This window comes from Cibotium barometz, chromosome 8 (genome assembly GCF_041138505.1).
Source record: "Cibotium barometz isolate CiBa-2024 chromosome 8, ASM4113850v1, whole genome shotgun sequence".
Taxonomy (NCBI): domain Eukaryota; kingdom Viridiplantae; phylum Streptophyta; class Polypodiopsida; order Cyatheales; family Cibotiaceae; genus Cibotium; species Cibotium barometz.
In genome coordinates this window covers 49,884,962-49,906,807 of record NC_141053.1, presented here as the reverse complement: position 1 = coordinate 49,906,807, position 21,846 = coordinate 49,884,962, and the positions used below count along the sequence as shown (strand labels likewise).

The 21,846-nt window shown below is 35.4% G+C and overlaps 1 pseudogene; it reads right to left on the bottom strand.

Moving 5' to 3' along the window:
- Positions 1-20,280: 20,280 nt before the first annotated feature.
- LOC147636367 (uncharacterized) lies at positions 20,281-21,206 on the bottom strand (annotated as a pseudogene).
- Between the last annotated feature and the right edge of the window lie 640 nt (positions 21,207-21,846).

The following is a 21,846-nucleotide window of genomic DNA, read 5'->3' as shown; positions in this document are numbered from 1 at the left end:
TCCAATGTGCAATTAGAATTAATTGAAAATAGGTATAAAGAACCTTAGCCTAAGGGTCTAGATTTTCAGAAATCTTTAGACTATGGTCCAATTAAGGTTCCTATGGACCAATAGCATCAATCCATGTGTAGGGAGGAGATAAATCCAACTTGTAAAAAAGAAAATACCCAAAAATGAGTAAATGCTCACATGAGGTGAAGAGTTGAAAATGTACAAGGTTTATTAGTAAAAAACTATGTGTAATATTAAAAATATGAGATATTTTGGGTATAATGATTTTATTATGACACATATGTAAGGAAGGGGAGTCCCTTAAATGCTCACATAAGATGAAGAGTTGAAAATGTACAAGGTTTATTAGTAAAAAACTATGAGCAATATTAAAATGATTCCATTATGACACATATGTAAGGAAGGGGAGTTCTTTAAAGGAGGTGCATATTTCACATAAGATGAAGAGTTGAAAATGTACAAGGTTTATTAGTAAAAAACTATGAGCAATATTAAAATGATTCCATTATGACACATATGTAAGGAAGGGGAGTTCTTTAAAGGAGGTGCATATTTCACATAAGATGAAGAGTTGAAAATGTACAAGATTATTAGTAAAAAAACTATGAGCAATATTAAAATGATTCCATTATGACACATATGTAAGGAAGGGGAGTTCTTTAAAGGAGGTGCATATTTCACATGCTTGAATGAGTTTTAAACTCATAAAAATTGAGATATTTCATCTCTCCTCTCTCCTCATTCAAGTCTAGTTCCAAAAAGTTAGCTTAACTGACCTAAAAATGGTCAAATATTGACCAAACTGATTTAGAAAATTCTAGAATCAGTTTGTTTGGTTAGGAGCTCAATTTTTCCTATAAATAGAAGCCTCCCCCTTGTTGAAAAATATATAGTGTTTATGCATCGTTACTCTACTCCACCTAAGCCAGAAACTGTGAATTCATTTAATAATTCACTAGTTTTTGGAGCTTCCCTCTTTCTTCAATTCCCATTAGTGGCTCCATCAACATACTTAACCAATTGATTGGTTGGGGGCCTCTACCGTGAACAAAGAATCAAGCAAGTTGTAAGGTAATTAGTGAATATTCATCTTTCTATAATTTCTCAATGTTTCTCTCTTCTCAACCCCTCTCAAGCTTGAGAAGTTTAATTGGTATGGTTTTTTTTAAATGCTATTGAAGTTTGAATAGTAGTGAAGAGTTACATAATTTAATAAATGCTATTGAAGTTAATTTTCATTTATGTTTAAATTCTAATGATTCTTATGTAAATTCTCTCTCTCACTCAAGAAATGGTCATACTCATGACCCATTCTCAATCCAAATCAAGCTTTTCATAAAGCTTTTCCTTAACCCAAGATAAAGCTATGCTTGAGGCCAAATTAATGGCTTTTTCTTATGCTTTTATTAGTTTATGTATATTGATGATTCAATCCATTATGGATTAAGGATCCAATTAGAGAATCATTTTAATTATTTCCTTAATGATAAGCTTTATCCCTTAGAAAAATTGAGATTTATTAGTCATAGCAGCGGAGCTATGGCAAAATTTTTATAAAAATTATGCATAAAAAATTTTCATTCAAAGCATAAAAAGAGGACTTCCTACCATATTCTAGGAATCATCATCCTAGATTAATTGAAAGAATTTCATTATAATCATGGAGAAATTGAATTTTAATATTATGCATAAAGGATAAATTTTTATATCAAAAGTGTTATTTTTACCATTTTTATTTTCATGCATAGAAGTATGCATAATGGATAAATTTTTATATCAAAAGTGTTACTTTCATCATTTTTAATTTTCATGCATAGAAGTATGCATAAAGGAAAATTTTTATATCAAAAGTGTTACTTTTATTATTTTTATTTTCATGCATAGAAGTATGCATAATGGATAAATTTTTATATCAAAAGTGTTATTTTTATTATTTTTATTTTCATGCATAGAAGTATGCATAAAGGATAAATTTTTATATCAAAAGTGTTACTTTTATCATTTTTATTTCATGCATAGAAGTATACATAATGGATAAATTTTTATATCAAAAGTGTTACTTTTATCAAATTTGAATTTCATGCATAGAGGTATGCATAAAAAGTTGATTATTTTATTGTAAGGGTGTTACTTTTATCATATTGGATTTCATGCATAGAGGTATGCATAAAAGATATTCTTTTTATACTAAAAGTGTGATTTTCCTCATAAATGGATTTTATGCATAACTTAGATGCATAAGAGAAATTCTTTTATTCTAAAAGTGTAATTCCTACTAAATTGAATTTATGCATAAGAAGATGCATTAAAAAATTGATTTTTAATTCAAAAGTGTCATTCTCATCTAAATTGAATTTATGCATAGGAAGATGCATAAAAGATTGAATTTTAATTCAAAAGTGTCATTTTCATTTAAAATGAATTTATGCATAGGAAGATGCATAAAAGATTGATCTTACTTCGGAAGTATTAATCTCCTTAAATAGAATTTATGGATAAGTAAATAAATCTTATATCAAATATAAGAATTCTCTTGTATTCTATAAATAGATATGAGATGTGATAGGATGTGATAAGAGGTGTATAAGAGGTGATAAGATGAATTAAGATGTGATAGGATGTGATAAGAGGTGTATAAGAGGTGATAAGAGGTGATAAGATGAATTAAGATGTGATAAGATGTGTATGGGATGAGGTAAGAAATGTATGTGATAGGATAAGATGTATATGGGTTGTGATAGGGCAAGAATGGATGTGATGTAAAAGATTAGATGTGAAGGCATATGGGGTTATATGAATGGGAATCTGGAAATGGATGTATGTATATGGATGTGTGGATGTGGAGATGGGAGTATGGATGTATGAATGTGAAAATAGATGTATACATGAAGATGTATATGCATGTATGTGAATGTGAATGTAGATGTGGATACATGTATGTGAATGTGAATGTAGATGTGAATGTGGAATGTGGATGTATAGATGTGGATGTATGGGAATGTGGATGTGGATGTATGTGAATGTGAATGTAGATGTGGATGTATAGATGTGAATGTGGAATGTGGATGTGGATGTATGTATGTATGTGGATGTAGATGTGGATGTATGGATGTGTATGTATGAATGTGGATATGGGATGTGGATGTATAAATGAGGATGTGAAAATGGAGATAAGCATGTAGATGTGGATGTATGGATGTGAATGTGGATGTGGATGTGGATGTATGGATGTGGATATGGATGTGAATATATGATATGTGATGTGAAGGAATCTGAAGTGAAGAGATGGAAAAGGAGGTGATTGGATGAGTACACATATACATGGAATGTGGAATAAGTAATGTGGATTAATGAGGGATAATGTGGAAAAATAGAGTTAATATAGAAACTGTATTTGTAAACTGTTTGTAAATGCTGTTTGTAAATGGCTGTTTTATGTCAAGAATGCTGGGGAAGCATTTTGACCGTCTTGTGATTAAGGTCGTGGAGAGACCTAACTGATAAAGTTGCAACTGCTGACGGAGAGTCAATGGAGGACGTCTCGCGTAGCAAGGTCGACCGAGGTCTTGACCAGCCTCGGTTCGATTAAAATGGTGAGCTTCCGGTACGGTGGATGAGGGACCAAGGAAGCGGCCTATGAGTGAAGCGCTAGGTCACCTGCGAAGGATCCTAGAGGGTGCTGACCATACGGTGCTCGGGCTCTGGGTCGCCTAGGATACCCACGCGTGCGTCGAGGAAGATATTGGAACAAGGAGTAAGAGTTGTTTTCTGGAACCGGGCATGGATCTGGTTGACTGACCTTGCTGGTCCTCAACGGATGAGTCCATGGCTCTTTTATATGGATCTGTTGGTTGATCTTGCTGATCTTCAACGAGAGTCCATCTTGATAAGTGATTATATTGCCGAGTATTATGGGCTAGGAACTATGGAAACGGCCTCTGTGTGGACAGGTGGTGAGCGTTCTAGTTGCCAATGATGCCATAGATACTCTGATGAAGGAATGATGGATAATTATGAATCAACCGGATAAATTGGAAGATTGTGATCAGTGGTACTATGGTTTCATTAAAGGATTGTTTTAAAGTTAGCTGATGCTAAGAAAAAGGCAATTTTCATATTGGGTGTGTAAGTGGTGTGGCTAGTTTTATGTTTGCATGAACTTCCGGCTAGGGGGCCTTGGAACTCTTTTCCTTGGTACCCGGGACAAAACCTAACCAAATTCCAAATTGGATCCCATCACTACAGTGGTTGGGCGGTTGGCTAACCCATGGGATCGGATGGGGTTAGGCTGGACTGATGGATCCGTAAATCGAGACTCAAACTTTTGTTTTTACGATAGATAAAATAAATCCCGGACAGTAACTGTTCTATGGATAGGAATCAACGGCTGTGCCTCTTGAATGGGGAAAAAAGCGTTGATCCCAATGATCCAAGTGCAAGTTTCTTCCTTAATCTGACCATGTATCTTATAGATGTAATTGGATCAGCTCGATCAGAAATGTTCTTGACTACGTTAGAGTAAAAAGTTATCCAGGTGGAATCGCCCGTGCTTTCCGGTAAAGGAAGTTTTTCCGGGTTCGGCTTTGGAATAACCGACGGATTAGTCTCTTATCCGGATATCCGTGGGTGAGGCCCCGAATGTGGAACCTTGTCCCGCGCGAGAAGTGCTACTTCCGCTGCCAGTATCTTGAATCCGTTGCTCGGTGGGAACAGGGATCTCACAGTTGGTATCAGAGCATTTGGTTAATAAAGATCAACTAAGAAGACAAATATGTCAAAAATTTATCAAGAAACATAAAAAGGTTGTAATTGTGTGATATAAGTCATACAATTTGATATTTAAACTAAAATTCGTAAATTGGTAATTGGGTCTTCAGATGGAAGTACCGCAATTATATAGAATCCCTGACTTGCTTGAGACCTAGACATGATGATATTTACCTTATAATTCTAAGGGCCGTGACTACCCGTATATACCGAGAGTATACTGCAGCTCTTTACTGACAGTATATACGAGTAAATCTAAGACTTGAAATTATAAGCGTTAATGCTATCCAGATGATGAATTCGAATGTGGTTGATATGATTTTTAATTCTGTTTGAGAATTGATGAATTGAATTGGATTTTGATTGAAAATTCTGATTGAAAAATGATGATTTCTGAAATTAGTTGAAATATAAAAATCTGAACAAAACCACAATGAGGATGAATGGGACGAGTCCCAGTGATGATATTCATAACTGGAATGATGATAATGAATTCAGCAAATCACTATGAGATTAGTGGGTTGTGCTGTCAAATTGTTACTGTTAACACTTGATCAGTAGATCAAGTTAAGGGATCACAAATTGAGAACTTGCTTGACTGAAATTCCCGTGGAGGAATGTTCAGAAGGAAATTTTTCGGTCTAATGGACCATTATCATGTTAAAGATATGAATGATATGATCTGAATGAATTGTTGATGAGTTCTAAGGGATATTTATCCCAGTATTCTGTTGGGTTGACCAGAATATAAGGAACCCCAGAATAAAATTGGATCTTAAGAAAAAGAGTTATCCTCTACCTTGCGAGATGAGGACATCTCGCACTTTTTTAAGTGGGGTAGAATGTAAGATTCCTCCCCAACCTTCGAGGTATATAGGAGTAAGAATCTCCCTTTTGATCTTATAATTATTCCCTCTCTAAAATAAAAGAAAGATTCTGTATTTAAAAAAAAAAAAAAAAGGAAGATCCTTTTCCTAGAATACTTCTCAAGAGTCCCACCTGTTTTAAGGATTCAGAACAATGAGTTCAGAAGTGAAAATCGGTGTTTTGGATACCACGGTTTTGGTTTTCATTCGAGTACGGCCCAAAAGAAGTTCTTTATCTCTTGGGGAGTATATGAAGTTATCCCCCAGATATTGTGAGCCTTATATCTGAATTCAATGAAAGTAGGTGACTTAGCCTACAAGCTTCTTTTATCTCTTCATCTCAAAATTCTTAATGTCTTCTATAGAAAAATGTGTCAAACCCAAATCATGGAAAGACGGTAAAACTTCAGTGGCAAGTTACCGTTGGCTTCTAAGTTACGCTAGCTCCTTCCTTTATATAAGTCGTAACTTTTACTTGTCGCTCACAGTAATCTTACTTCCATCGATCTCCTTTCTTTCTTAATCTCCTTCATGGCTTGGCAACAAGAACTAGTTTTATCCATAATGATTCCTCACCTTCAAGACGCAAGTGAATCTGTGAAGAAGGATTTTATAGAGCAGTATGAGCGCTCACTTTTTCCTCACTTGGGAACTTCTGTAGCGCAAACCAAATGGCGGACCTATCAAAACATAACTAGGGTAACACCCTGGGGTCAGCAGCACTTTCGTAACAATGTCCGCTTGGCCATGGTTATTGAAGCTTTGGGTTTGGGTCCCCGATACTACTGTGTCATGAGATCAAGGCATCTTGGGTTTTCTGAGCGGGTCTTCTTACTGGCATGTTTTCTTCCTCATGAGAAGATATGCCTTTATCCCGTTTTTGGCTTGCCTCTCAGAGGTCCTTTTGTTAGATCACCTCATACCACTGAGATAGGTACAGCAATAACCAACAGAATTATTCCCATAGATGAGTTACCTTATACTTGTGCAGCTTGTGAGGACTGCTTTTGTGATCATATGATGGACGGGCTTATGGAAGTGTAAAGAGTTCTTCTATCTTTACTGTATAAGTTCCGAGAATGAATAAAGTTTAAATCTTGTTCTTATTTTGAATCTTGCTCTCTTTAAGACGTTTCTTGGTGGTTAATCTTGATTAAAATTTTTCTCTAAGTCTCATATTCGTGCATCTTGCGAAATTATCCCAGTTTGCGAGATGAGGACATCTCGCATTTTTTAAGTGGGGTAGAATGTAAGATTCCTCCCCCACCCCCTTTTTGATGTCTAGTATCTTTCCCTGTAATCAATCCCTCTTCAGAAATATAAAGACCTTGTTTCTATCTGTTTTAACCTAGAGAGAGAAAAATATTCTAGAGAGAGAATATTCAGATTTTGAATATTTTTAGATAGAAAAATATCTCTTCTAATTCAGATGAGTTCCCCTGAAACAGAAATTAAAAAAGAATTTTCCAATGTGCAATTAGAATTAATTGAAAATAGGTATAAAGAACCTTAGCCTAAGGGTCTAGATTTTCAGAAATCTTTAGACTATGGTCCAATTAAGGTTCCTATGGACCAATAGCATCAATCCATGTGTAGGGAGGAGATAAATCCAACTTGTAAAAAAGAAAATACCCAAAAATGAGTAAATGCTCACATGAGGTGAAGAGTTGAAAATGTACAAGGTTTATTAGTAAAAAACTATGTGTAATATTAAAAATATGAGATATTTTGGGTATAATGATTTTATTATGACACATATGTAAGGAAGGGGAGTCCCTTAAATGCTCACATAAGATGAAGAGTTGAAAATGTACAAGGTTTATTAGTAAAAAACTATGAGCAATATTAAAATGATTCCATTATGACACATATGTAAGGAAGGGGAGTTCTTTAAAGGAGGTGCATATTTCACATAAGATGAAGAGTTGAAAATGTACAAGGTTTATTAGTAAAAAACTATGAGCAATATTAAAATGATTCCATTATGACACATATGTAAGGAAGGGGAGTTCTTTAAAGGAGGTGCATATTTCACATAAGATGAAGAGTTGAAAATGTACAAGATTATTAGTAAAAAAACTATGAGCAATATTAAAATGATTCCATTATGACACATATGTAAGGAAGGGGAGTTCTTTAAAGGAGGTGCATATTTCACATGCTTGAATGAGTTTTAAACTCTTAAAAATTGAGATATTTCATCTCTCCTCTCTCCTCATTCAAGTCTAGTTCCAAAAAGTTAGCTTAACTGACCTAAAAATGGTCAAATATTGACCAAACTGATTTAGAAAATTCTAGAATCAGTTTGTTTGGTTAGGAGCTCAATTTTTCCTATAAATAGAAGCCTCCCCCTTGTTGAAAAATATATAGTGTTTATGCATCGTTACTCTACTCCACCTAAGCCAGAAACTGTGAATTCATTTAATAATTCACTAGTTTTTGGAGCTTCCCTCTTTCTTCAATTCCCATTAGTGGCTCCATCAACATACTTAACCAATTGATTGGTTGGGGGCCTCTACCGTGAACAAAGAATCAAGCAAGTTGTAAGGTAATTAGTGAATATTCATCTTTCTATAATTTCTCAATGTTTCTCTCTTCTCAACCCCTCTCAAGCTTGAGAAGTTTAATTGGTATGGTTTTTTTTAAATGCTATTGAAGTTTGAATAGTAGTGAAGAGTTACATAATTTAATAAATGCTATTGAAGTTAATTTTCATTTATGTTTAAATTCTAATGATTCTTATGTAAATTCTCTCTCTCACTCAAGAAATGGTCATACTCATGACCCATTCTCAATCCAAATCAAGCTTTTCATAAAGCTTTTCCTTAACCCAAGATAAAGCTATGCTTGAGGCCAAATTAATGGCTTTTTCTTATGCTTTTATTAGTTTATGTATATTGATGATTCAATCCATTATGGATTAAGGATCCAATTAGAGAATCATTTTAATTATTTCCTTAATGATAAGCTTTATCCCTTAGAAAAATTGAGATTTATTAGTCATAGCAGCGGAGCTATGGCAAAATTTTTATAAAAATTATGCATAAAAAATTTTCATTCAAAGCATAAAAAGAGGACTTCCTACCATATTCTAGGAATCATCATCCTAGATTAATTGAAAGAATTTCATTATAATCATGGAGAAATTGAATTTTAATATTATGCATAAAGGATAAATTTTTATATCAAAAGTGTTATTTTTACCATTTTTATTTTCATGCATAGAAGTATGCATAATGGATAAATTTTTATATCAAAAGTGTTACTTTCATCATTTTTAATTTTCATGCATAGAAGTATGCATAAAGGAAAATTTTTATATCAAAAGTGTTACTTTTATTATTTTTATTTTCATGCATAGAAGTATGCATAATGGATAAATTTTTATATCAAAAGTGTTATTTTTATTATTTTTATTTTCATGCATAGAAGTATGCATAAAGGATAAATTTTTATATCAAAAGTGTTACTTTTATCATTTTTATTTCATGCATAGAAGTATACATAATGGATAAATTTTTATATCAAAAGTGTTACTTTTATCAAATTTGAATTTCATGCATAGAGGTATGCATAAAAAGTTGATTATTTTATTGTAAGGGTGTTACTTTTATCATATTGGATTTCATGCATAGAGGTATGCATAAAAGATATTCTTTTTATACTAAAAGTGTGATTTTCCTCATAAATGGATTTTATGCATAACTTAGATGCATAAGAGAAATTCTTTTATTCTAAAAGTGTAATTCCTACTAAATTGAATTTATGCATAAGAAGATGCATTAAAAAATTGATTTTTAATTCAAAAGTGTCATTCTCATCTAAATTGAATTTATGCATAGGAAGATGCATAAAAGATTGAATTTTAATTCAAAAGTGTCATTTTCATTTAAAATGAATTTATGCATAGGAAGATGCATAAAAGATTGATCTTACTTCGGAAGTATTAATCTCCTTAAATAGAATTTATGGATAAGTAAATAAATCTTATATCAAATATAAGAATTCTCTTGTATTCTATAAATAGATATGAGATGTGATAGGATGTGATAAGAGGTGTATAAGAGGTGATAAGATGAATTAAGATGTGATAGGATGTGATAAGAGGTGTATAAGAGGTGATAAGAGGTGATAAGATGAATTAAGATGTGATAAGATGTGTATGGGATGAGGTAAGAAATGTATGTGATAGGATAAGATGTATATGGGTTGTGATAGGGCAAGAATGGATGTGATGTAAAAGATTAGATGTGAAGGCATATGGGGTTATATGAATGGGAATCTGGAAATGGATGTATGTATATGGATGTGTGGATGTGGAGATGGGAGTATGGATGTATGAATGTGAAAATAGATGTATACATGAAGATGTATATGCATGTATGTGAATGTGAATGTAGATGTGGATACATGTATGTGAATGTGAATGTAGATGTGAATGTGGAATGTGGATGTATAGATGTGGATGTATGGGAATGTGGATGTGGATGTATGTGAATGTGAATGTAGATGTGGATGTATAGATGTGAATGTGGAATGTGGATGTGGATGTATGTATGTATGTGGATGTAGATGTGGATGTATGGATGTGTATGTATGAATGTGGATATGGGATGTGGATGTATAAATGAGGATGTGAAAATGGAGATAAGCATGTAGATGTGGATGTATGGATGTGAATGTGGATGTGGATGTGGATGTATGGATGTGGATATGGATGTGAATATATGATATGTGATGTGAAGGAATCTGAAGTGAAGAGATGGAAAAGGAGGTGATTGGATGAGTACACATATACATGGAATGTGGAATAAGTAATGTGGATTAATGAGGGATAATGTGGAAAAATAGAGTTAATATAGAAACTGTATTTGTAAACTGTTTGTAAATGCTGTTTGTAAATGGCTGTTTTATGTCAAGAATGCTGGGGAAGCATTTTGACCGTCTTGTGATTAAGGTCGTGGAGAGACCTAACTGATAAAGTTGCAACTGCTGACGGAGAGTCAATGGAGGACGTCTCGCGTAGCAAGGTCGACCGAGGTCTTGACCAGCCTCGGTTCGATTAAAATGGTGAGCTTCCGGTACGGTGGATGAGGGACCAAGGAAGCGGCCTATGAGTGAAGCGCTAGGTCACCTGCGAAGGATCCTAGAGGGTGCTGACCATACGGTGCTCGGGCTCTGGGTCGCCTAGGATACCCACGCGTGCGTCGAGGAAGATATTGGAACAAGGAGTAAGAGTTGTTTTCTGGAACCGGGCATGGATCTGGTTGACTGACCTTGCTGGTCCTCAACGGATGAGTCCATGGCTCTTTTATATGGATCTGTTGGTTGATCTTGCTGATCTTCAACGAGAGTCCATCTTGATAAGTGATTATATTGCCGAGTATTATGGGCTAGGAACTATGGAAACGGCCTCTGTGTGGACAGGTGGTGAGCGTTCTAGTTGCCAATGATGCCATAGATACTCTGATGAAGGAATGATGGATAATTATGAATCAACCGGATAAATTGGAAGATTGTGATCAGTGGTACTATGGTTTCATTAAAGGATTGTTTTAAAGTTAGCTGATGCTAAGAAAAAGGCAATTTTCATATTGGGTGTGTAAGTGGTGTGGCTAGTTTTATGTTTGCATGAACTTCCGGCTAGGGGGCCTTGGAACTCTTTTCCTTGGTACCCGGGACAAAACCTAACCAAATTCCAAATTGGATCCCATCACTACAGTGGTTGGGCGGTTGGCTAACCCATGGGATCGGATGGGGTTAGGCTGGACTGATGGATCCGTAAATCGAGACTCAAACTTTTGTTTTTACGATAGATAAAATAAATCCCGGACAGTAATTGTTCTATGGATAGGAATCAACGGCTGTGCCTCTTGAATGGGGAAAAAAGCGTTGATCCCAATGATCCAAGTGCAAGTTTCTTCCTTAATCTGACCATGTATCTTATAGATGTAATTGGATCAGCTCGATCAGAAATGTTCTTGACTACGTTAGAGTAAAAAGTTATCCAGGTGGAATCGCCCGTGCTTTCCGGTAAAGGAAGTTTTTCCGGGTTCGGCTTTGGAATAACCGACGGATTAGTCTCTTATCCGGATATCCGTGGGTGAGGCCCCGAATGTGGAACCTTGTCCCGCGCGAGAAGTGCTACTTCCGCTGCCAGTATCTTGAATCCGTTGCTCGGTGGGAACAGGGATCTCACAGTTGGTATCAGAGCATTTGGTTAATAAAGATCAACTAAGAAGACAAATATGTCAAAAATTTATCAAGAAACATAAAAAGGTTGTAATTGTGTGATATAAGTCATACAATTTGATATTTAAACTAAAATTCGTAAATTGGTAATTGGGTCTTCAGATGGAAGTACCGCAATTATATAGAATCCCTGACTTGCTTGAGACCTAGACATGATGATATTTACCTTATAATTCTAAGGGCCGTGACTACCCGTATATACCGAGAGTATACTGCAGCTCTTTACTGACAGTATATACGAGTAAATCTAAGACTTGAAATTATAAGCGTTAATGCTATCCAGATGATGAATTCGAATGTGGTTGATATGATTTTTAATTCTGTTTGAGAATTGATGAATTGAATTGGATTTTGATTGAAAATTCTGATTGAAAAATGATGATTTCTGAAATTAGTTGAAATATAAAAATCTGAACAAAACCACAATGAGGATGAATGGGACGAGTCCCAGTGATGATATTCATAACTGGAATGATGATAATGAATTCAGCAAATCACTATGAGATTAGTGGGTTGTGCTGTCAAATTGTTACTGTTAACACTTGATCAGTAGATCAAGTTAAGGGATCACAAATTGAGAACTTGCTTGACTGAAATTCCCGTGGAGGAATGTTCAGAAGGAAATTTTTCGGTCTAATGGACCATTATCATGTTAAAGATATGAATGATATGATCTGAATGAATTGTTGATGAGTTCTAAGGGATATTTATCCCAGTATTCTGTTGGGTTGACCAGAATATAAGGAACCCCAGAATAAAATTGGATCTTAAGAAAAAGAGTTATCCTCTACCTTGCGAGATGAGGACATCTCGCACTTTTTTAAGTGGGGTAGAATGTAAGATTCCTCCCCAACCTTCGAGGTATATAGGAGTAAGAATCTCCCTTTTGATCTTATAATTATTCCCTCTCTAAAATAAAAGAAAGATTCTGTATTTAAAAAAAAAAAAAAAAGGAAGATCCTTTTCCTAGAATACTTCTCAAGAGTCCCACCTGTTTTAAGGATTCAGAACAATGAGTTCAGAAGTGAAAATCGGTGTTTTGGATACCACGGTTTTGGTTTTCATTCGAGTACGGCCCAAAAGAAGTTCTTTATCTCTTGGGGAGTATATGAAGTTATCCCCCAGATATTGTGAGCCTTATATCTGAATTCAATGAAAGTAGGTGACTTAGCCTACAAGCTTCTTTTATCTCTTCATCTCAAAATTCTTAATGTCTTCTATAGAAAAATGTGTCAAACCCAAATCATGGAAAGACGGTAAAACTTCAGTGGCAAGTTACCGTTGGCTTCTAAGTTACGCTAGCTCCTTCCTTTATATAAGTCGTAACTTTTACTTGTCGCTCACAGTAATCTTACTTCCATCGATCTCCTTTCTTTCTTAATCTCCTTCATGGCTTGGCAACAAGAACTAGTTTTATCCATAATGATTCCTCACCTTCAAGACGCAAGTGAATCTGTGAAGAAGGATTTTATAGAGCAGTATGAGCGCTCACTTTTTCCTCACTTGGGAACTTCTGTAGCGCAAACCAAATGGCGGACCTATCAAAACATAACTAGGGTAACACCCTGGGGTCAGCAGCACTTTCGTAACAATGTCCGCTTGGCCATGGTTATTGAAGCTTTGGGTTTGGGTCCCCGATACTACTGTGTCATGAGATCAAGGCATCTTGGGTTTTCTGAGCGGGTCTTCTTACTGGCATGTTTTCTTCCTCATGAGAAGATATGCCTTTATCCCGTTTTTGGCTTGCCTCTCAGAGGTCCTTTTGTTAGATCACCTCATACCACTGAGATAGGTACAGCAATAACCAACAGAATTATTCCCATAGATGAGTTACCTTATACTTGTGCAGCTTGTGAGGACTGCTTTTGTGATCATATGATGGACGGGCTTATGGAAGTGTAAAGAGTTCTTCTATCTTTACTGTATAAGTTCCGAGAATGAATAAAGTTTAAATCTTGTTCTTATTTTGAATCTTGCTCTCTTTAAGACGTTTCTTGGTGGTTAATCTTGATTAAAATTTTTCTCTAAGTCTCATATTCGTGCATCTTGCGAAATTATCCCAGTTTGCGAGATGAGGACATCTCGCATTTTTTAAGTGGGGTAGAATGTAAGATTCCTCCCCCACCCCCTTTTTGATGTCTAGTATCTTTCCCTGTAATCAATCCCTCTTCAGAAATATAAAGACCTTGTTTCTATCTGTTTTAACCTAGAGAGAGAAAAATATTCTAGAGAGAGAATATTCAGATTTTGAATATTTTTAGATAGAAAAATATCTCTTCTAATTCAGATGAGTTCCCCTGAAACAGAAATTAAAAAAGAATTTTCCAATGTGCAATTAGAATTAATTGAAAATAGGTATAAAGAACCTTAGCCTAAGGGTCTAGATTTTCAGAAATCTTTAGACTATGGTCCAATTAAGGTTCCTATGGACCAATAGCATCAATCCATGTGTAGGGAGGAGATAAATCCAACTTGTAAAAAAGAAAATACCCAAAAATGAGTAAATGCTCACATGAGGTGAAGAGTTGAAAATGTACAAGGTTTATTAGTAAAAAACTATGTGTAATATTAAAAATATGAGATATTTTGGGTATAATGATTTTATTATGACACATATGTAAGGAAGGGGAGTCCCTTAAATGCTCACATAAGATGAAGAGTTGAAAATGTACAAGGTTTATTAGTAAAAAACTATGAGCAATATTAAAATGATTCCATTATGACACATATGTAAGGAAGGGGAGTTCTTTAAAGGAGGTGCATATTTCACATAAGATGAAGAGTTGAAAATGTACAAGGTTTATTAGTAAAAAACTATGAGCAATATTAAAATGATTCCATTATGACACATATGTAAGGAAGGGGAGTTCTTTAAAGGAGGTGCATATTTCACATAAGATGAAGAGTTGAAAATGTACAAGGTTATTAGTAAAAAAACTATGAGCAATATTAAAATGATTCCATTATGACACATATGTAAGGAAGGGGAGTTCTTTAAAGGAGGTGCATATTTCACATGCTTGAATGAGTTTTAAACTCATAAAAATTGAGATATTTCATCTCTCCTCTCTCCTCATTCAAGTCTAGTTCCAAAAAGTTAGCTTAACTGACCTAAAAATGGTCAAATATTGACCAAACTGATTTAGAAAATTCTAGAATCAGTTTGTTTGGTTAGGAGCTCAATTTTTCCTATAAATAGAAGCCTCCCCCTTGTTGAAAAATATATAGTGTTTATGCATCGTTACTCTACTCCACCTAAGCCAGAAACTGTGAATTCATTTAATAATTCACTAGTTTTTGGAGCTTCCCTCTTTCTTCAATTCCCATTAGTGGCTCCATCAACATACTTAACCAATTGATTGGTTGGGGGCCTCTACCGTGAACAAAGAATCAAGCAAGTTGTAAGGTAATTAGTGAATATTCATCTTTCTATAATTTCTCAATGTTTCTCTCTTCTCAACCCCTCTCAAGCTTGAGAAGTTTAATTGGTATGGTTTTTTTTAAATGCTATTGAAGTTTGAATAGTAGTGAAGAGTTACATAATTTAATAAATGCTATTGAAGTTAATTTTCATTTATGTTTAAATTCTAATGATTCTTATGTAAATTCTCTCTCTCACTCAAGAAATGGTCATACTCATGACCCATTCTCAATCCAAATCAAGCTTTTCATAAAGCTTTTCCTTAACCCAAGATAAAGCTATGCTTGAGGCCAAATTAATGGCTTTTTCTTATGCTTTTATTAGTTTATGTATATTGATGATTCAATCCATTATGGATTAAGGATCCAATTAGAGAATCATTTTAATTATTTTCTTAATGATAAGCTTTATCCCTTAGAAAAATTGAGATTTATTAGTCATAGCAGCGGAGCTATGGCAAAATTTTTATAAAAATTATGCATAAAAAATTTTCATTCAAAGCATAAAAAGAGGACTTCCTACCATATTCTAGGAATCATCATCCTAGATTAATTGAAAGAATTTCATTATAATCATGGAGAAATTGAATTTTAATATTATGCATAAAGGATAAATTTTTATATCAAAAGTGTTATTTTTACCATTTTTATTTTCATGCATAGAAGTATGCATAATGGATAAATTTTTATATCAAAAGTGTTACTTTCATCATTTTTAATTTTCATGCATAGAAGTATGCATAAAGGAAAATTTTATATCAAAAGTGTTACTTTTATTATTTTTATTTTCATGCATAGAAGTATGCATAATGGATAAATTTTTATATCAAAAGTGTTATTTTTATTATTTTTATTTTCATGCATAGAAGTATGCATAAAGGATAAATTTTTATATCAAAAGTGTTACTTTTATCATTTTTATTTCATGCATAGAAGTATACATAATGGATAAATTTTTATATCAAAAGTGTTACTTTTATCAAATTTGAATTTCATGCATAGAGGTATGCATAAAAAGTTGATTATTTTATTGTAAGGGTGTTACTTTTATCATATTGGATTTCATGCATAGAGGTATGCATAAAAGATATTCTTTTTATACTAAAAGTGTGATTTTCCTCATAAATGGATTTTATGCATAACTTAGATGCATAAGAGAAATTCTTTTATTCTAAAAGTGTAATTCCTACTAAATTGAATTTATGCATAAGAAGATGCATTAAAAAATTGATTTTTAATTCAAAAGTGTCATTCTCATCTAAATTGAATTTATGCATAGGAAGATGCATAAAAGATTGAATTTTAATTCAAAAGTGTCATTTTCATTTAAAATGAATTTATGCATAGGAAGATGCATAAAAGATTGATCTTCCTTCGGAAGTATTAATCTCCTTAAATAGAATTTATGGATAAGTAAATAAATCTTATATCAAATATAAGAATTCTCTTGTATTCTATAAATAGATATGAGATGTGATAGGATGTGATAAGAGGTGTATAAGAGGTGATAAGATGAATTAAGATGTGATAGGATGTGATAAGAGGTGTATAAGAGGTGATAAGAGGTGATAAGATGAATTAAGATGTGATAAGATGTGTATGGGATGAGGTAAGAAATGTATGTGATAGGATAAGATGTATATGGGTTGTGATAGGGCAAGAATGGATGTGATGTAAAAGATTAGATGTGAAGGCATATGGGGTTATATGAATGGGAATCTGGAAATGGATGTATGTATATGGATGTGTGGATGTGGAGATGGGAGTATGGATGTATGAATGTGAAAATAGATGTATACATGAAGATGTATATGCATGTATGTGAATGTGAATGTAGATGTGGATACATGTATGTGAATGTGAATGTAGATGTGAATGTGGAATGTGGATGTATAGATGTGGATGTATGGGAATGTGGATGTGGATGTATGTGAATGTGAATGTAGATGTGGATGTATAGATGTGAATGTGGAATGTGGATGTGGATGTATGTATGTATGTGGATGTAGATGTGGATGTATGGATGTGTATGTATGAATGTGGATATGGGATGTGGATGTATAAATGAGGATGTGAAAATGGAGATAAGCATGTAGATGTGGATGTATGGATGTGAATGTGGATGTGGATGTGGATGTATGGATGTGGATATGGATGTGAATATATGATATGTGATGTGAAGGAATCTGAAGTGAAGAGATGGAAAAGGAGGTGATTGGATGAGTACACATATACATGGAATGTGGAATAAGTAATGTGGATTAATGAGGGATAATGTGGAAAAATAGAGTTAATATAGAAACTGTATTTGTAAACTGTTTGTAAATGCTGTTTGTAAATGGCTGTTTTATGTCAAGAATGCTGGGGAAGCATTTTGACCGTCTTGTGATTAAGGTCGTGGAGAGACCTAACTGATAAAGTTGCAACTGCTGACGGAGAGTCAATGGAGGACGTCTCGCGTAGCAAGGTCGACCGAGGTCTTGACCAGCCTCGGTTCGATTAAAATGGTGAGCTTCCGGTACGGTGGATGAGGGACCAAGGAAGCGGCCTATGAGTGAAGCGCTAGGTCACCTGCGAAGGATCCTAGAGGGTGCTGACCATACGGTGCTTGGGCTCTGGGTCGCCTAGGATACCCACGCGTGCGTCGAGGAAGATATTGGAACAAGGAGTAAGAGTTGTTTTCTGGAACCGGGCATGGATCTGGTTGACTGACCTTGCTGGTCCTCAACGGATGAGTCCATGGCTCTTTTATATGGATCTGTTGGTTGATCTTGCTGATCTTCAACGAGAGTCCATCTTGATAAGTGATTATATTGCCGAGTATTATGGGCTAGGAACTATGGAAACGGCCTCTGTGTGGACAGGTGGTGAGCGTTCTAGTTGCCAATGATGCCATAGATACTCTGATGAAGGAATGATGGATAATTATGAATCAACTGGATAAATTGGAAGATTGTGATCAGTGGTACTATGGTTTCATTAAAGGATTGTTTTAAAGTTAGCTGATGCTAAGAAAAAGGCAATTTTCATATTGGGTGTGTAAGTGGTGTGGCTAGTTTTATGTTTGCATGAACTTCCGGCTAGGGGGCCTTGGAACTCTTTTCCTTGGTACCCGGGACAAAACCTAACCAAATTCCAAATTGGATCCCATCACTACAGTGGTTGGGCGGTTGGCTAACCCATGGGATCGGATGGGGTTAGGCTGGACTGATGGATCCGTAAATCGAGACTCAAACTTTTGTTTTTACGATAGATAAAATAAATCCCGGACAGTAACTGTTCTATGGATAGGAATCAACGGCTGTGCCTCTTGAATGGGGAAAAAAGCGTTGATCCCAATGATCCAAGTGCAAGTTTCTTCCTTAATCTGACCATGTATCTTATAGATGCAATTGGATCAGCTCGATCAGAAATGTTCTTGACTACGTTAGAGTAAAAAGTTATCCAGGTGGAATCGCCCGTGCTTTCCGGTAAAGGAAGTTTTTCCGGGTTCGGCTTTGGAATAACCGACGGATTAGTCTCTTATCCGGATATCCGTGGGTGAGGCCCCGAATGTGGAACCTTGTCCCGCGCGAGAAGTGCTACTTCCGCTGCCAGTATCTTGAATCCGTTGCTCGGTGGGAACAGGGATCTCACAATATCCATGACATCAATCCCTCTCCACAAATCTTGAAGATCATCGATGAGAGGGGCCAAATAAAGATTCAGATCTTTAACTTGTCATGTTCTCGGAATTAAGAGTGAGAGCATTAAATGCTCTTTTTTAATGCTGAGATACGGGGGTAGATTATAGTTAATAACTACCACTGGCCATGTAGAACATTTACTTGATCTCATTGAAAATGGATTCACGCTATCTAATGCTACACCCATCTTTAAATTGCGTGGTTCTTTTGCAAAATCTGGCCATTGCAAATCAATATGCTCAAATGCAGGACTATTTGATGGAATTCGCATTACTCCATCTTTGCTCTTGTGCTCCGCTCCCCATGTCATAAGCTTAGCTAGTTTGGGACTTTGGAACATATGTTTTATACGTGGAGCCAGGGGAAAATGTCTCAATACCTTTCTAGGGACCTTACATTTCTCATCTTTATAACAAGGCGTTTGACATTTTGGACACGTCGCACCGTCCTCATATTGACCTCTATATAAAATACAACCATTGGGACATGCATGTATAGAAGAATAGTCAAGTCCAAGACTACTTTTATCATCTTCTTCACCTCATCATGTGATGCAGGAAGGGAATTGCTTGTCGGCAAGAACTTCTGAGAGAGTAGCCTGCAAGTTCATTAAAAATATGATCAATAAGAAAAGCAACCATGTTTAGACTGTAACAAAAAAATATGTTAGATTGGTACATACTTCAAAAGTGCTGAAATGGATAGATTACTCCATCCAAAACGGTTTTGAAGATTAAGAAGAAGTAAGCTTGCACTGAGTCGTGTCAGTTGGCTTCCTGCTTTAGAGCTTCTTCTTGAAGATACTTCTTGTTGTTATTAGGAATATCGCTCGCACTATTATTTTGATACCAATCCTCAATAAAATCAGACATGCCATCGTCGATATCAAAGATATTATCACGCTCATTAAAGTCCTAAGAATATTAGTTCTTTAGTCTTGCATACGCATTAGGATCACTCCTGCGTAGGATCCTCATGCACTCTATTGACATGTGAGATACGTCATGTGAACATTGATTTGTGATATTGTCGATGTCATAATCCAGAATCTACATATTTGAAGGCAAAGAAGATTGTATCAATAGCATGCTTCTATATAAAAGAAAAGAGAGATGTGCATGGAATTCAATAATTATCACAGATACAAAATAGTTAGAGACAATAAAAGACGATTAGCAAATTAAAAATGAGACAATAGAGAACGTGGTGTAAATTAAAGTATAGAATTAGGGTACAAGAGGTCAAAATAACATTAGGAATTGTATACAATGAAGCTCTCAACCCTCATCTGTTAAGGGTGCTCGTGGAGGTCTACGCCATCCATAATTGATCACAGCAATTCATCACTAACACATAATGATCTAATAGCATTGACAACTATGTATCTTTCTATATCCCTACTCATATGTCCTGGTTCATGACTATTCTCACACTCCACAAACGTGCAATTGGTTCTTGAACTCATCCCTCGACTACTATTAATTAAACCTGCTATGTTTCCTTGAGAGTAAGGTCTTCCGTCAACATAGAGTCTTTGTCCTTCTGCATGTGTAATCCCTCTATTAGAAAGAGAGGCTGCATTGAGACATAACCCATAAGTACTCATGCTCTAAATGTAGTGAGTAAGCTGATGCCATGGACCCCATCTATATATAGGTCAACAAAAAGACATAAGGGTGACCTCTGAACGAGGGGGCACATGCAAATCCTGTGCAATAAAGAGGCCTCGTCCTGCTCCACTGATGGTAGATGGAGCAATCATGTAGTGATTGCCCCAGAAGCTAAAAACCACTCCATCTAAAGGAAGTGATCCTCTCCATCTAAAGGAAGTGATCCTCTCTGCCATCCTCCGTATCGTCTTCGATCATACGTCTATACTACTAGAGAATGTAAACGAGTAGGCAATGGGTGATCTCCACCTGTCTCAGCCTCCAAAGCAGGAGGTAGAGGATGTCGAGAAACCTCGAGCTGCACAACTGACAAATGACATGTCCGTGCCGTGTGCGAGGGACATGTGCACCATTGATAGTGAAGTCATCCTTGTCATCAAGTGAATATACCTACAGATATAATATGGTTGCATTATATATGAGCCTTTGATTTATAAAATAACCAATAATAAAACTAAGAGAGAACAATCACATACCATAGGTCGATGTCGCTCCTCAGGTGGTGGTGCTCCCTCAAAAGTACCATGAGTCATCTCATGTGAAAAACACTCCCGTCTGTTAAGAGTGTTGATATCCCAAGCTCATCTACATCTTCATCGGCAGTACATCATGAGCTTGAGAGGGGCTGTTGAGATTCAAGCTCATTCCCAGCTCAATTAAGCATCATTCCAAAATGAACAGTTTTCTGCCTTGTTTTCTCTGTAGATTCAGCGCCGCCTGCTGTAGGGTCCTTTGGGAGTAATTAACTTGCTAATTGAAGAGCTAACCAAGTCCCCAACACACTTGGGTATGTGTGCAACCCACCAATGCTTTGATTTTCACCAAAAATAGGCTCCAAATGCATCAATTTTTGACTTTCTTCTCTCTGTTTTGTGAGAGCTCAAAAAACCAGTAATTTCTCTCAATTAAATGCATGTAAATTGCTCCAAAATCACAGTAGGGCTTGCATAAGAGTTGCCATTACATCTCTCATTGTCAGATACATGATTGCTTTGCCAAAATCATACATATTTCCACCATACATCAATGTTCCCAAGCTTTAATGGAAAGCTTCAAAAACCAGAATTTTGCCTTGCTTTGATTTGCTCTAAAATGCTTTGCTTTTGCCTGTTTCACCTGCAATCCGCTCAAGGATGTTTAGAAGACCTTACCCGGTAGGCCAAGCTCTCAGAT